Here is a 1,012-nt window from a genome sequence, read left to right on the forward strand (position 1 = left end):
GTTTTTGCTTATTATATTATATTTTATTTAATATAACATTAAACACAATACAATTTAAATAAATAATAATAAATATTATAAAGTAGAATACAAATGATACCTATATGTATAATATATGTCATGTATAATACATTTTACGCATGCGCGCAACACTACTATAATGCCGCGCGGAGGACTATTTTGTTATTTTTTTGTACTTACGTATTCTAACCTGCTTAAAACGATGGTGCAATAATAATTTATTCCCAAGTGGTCACAGGGTTAAGAAAATTGCATTTTTGTTGCACAGAGTCATCAAGCGGGGTCACTCGCTCGGGCATTTAAAAACGAAAATATCCCCCGATTTGCTATGCAACACCTCCCCAAGTGGGTCACAGGGTTAAGAAAATTGTAGTTTTGTTGCACCGAGTCACCGAGCGGGGTCACTCGCTCGCTCGGACAATTAAAAACGAAAATATCCCCCGATTTACTATGCAACACCTCCCCAAGTGGGTCACAGGATTAAGAAAATTGCATTTTTGTTGCACCGAGTCATCGAGCGGGGTCACTCGCTCGGACATTTAAAAACGAAAATATCCCCCGATTTGCTATGCAACACCTCCCCAAGTGGGTCACAGGGTTAAGAAAATTGCAGTTTTGTTGCACCGAGTCGCCGAGCGGGGTCACTCGCTCGTTGCGCTCGCTCGGACAATTTTATTATTAAAAGTAATTGTGTGTTCTAATATTTGTAAGTCCAGAATTAAATGATTGTGCCATAGCCCATAAGTAACAAAAACAACCTAGGCTTAAAAATAAGTAATAGGTACTCATTAATAATTTCATTAATATAATAACTAGGGTTCGGGACTTATTGCACACAAGTTGTAGGAAATATGCATGCACATATGCACTTAAAATAACCGAAATATGCGCAAAAATATGCAACTAAATATTTTTTTAAATAAAATTAAAAAATTTGATTTATTCATTTAAATTTAGACAATTTTTTGTAATTACTAATTAGTTATTTTTG

Source organism: Acyrthosiphon pisum, unplaced genomic scaffold (assembly GCF_005508785.2).
Source record: "Acyrthosiphon pisum isolate AL4f unplaced genomic scaffold, pea_aphid_22Mar2018_4r6ur Scaffold_21498;HRSCAF=24125, whole genome shotgun sequence".
In the NCBI taxonomy this organism is placed as follows: Eukaryota; Metazoa; Arthropoda; class Insecta; order Hemiptera; family Aphididae; genus Acyrthosiphon; species Acyrthosiphon pisum.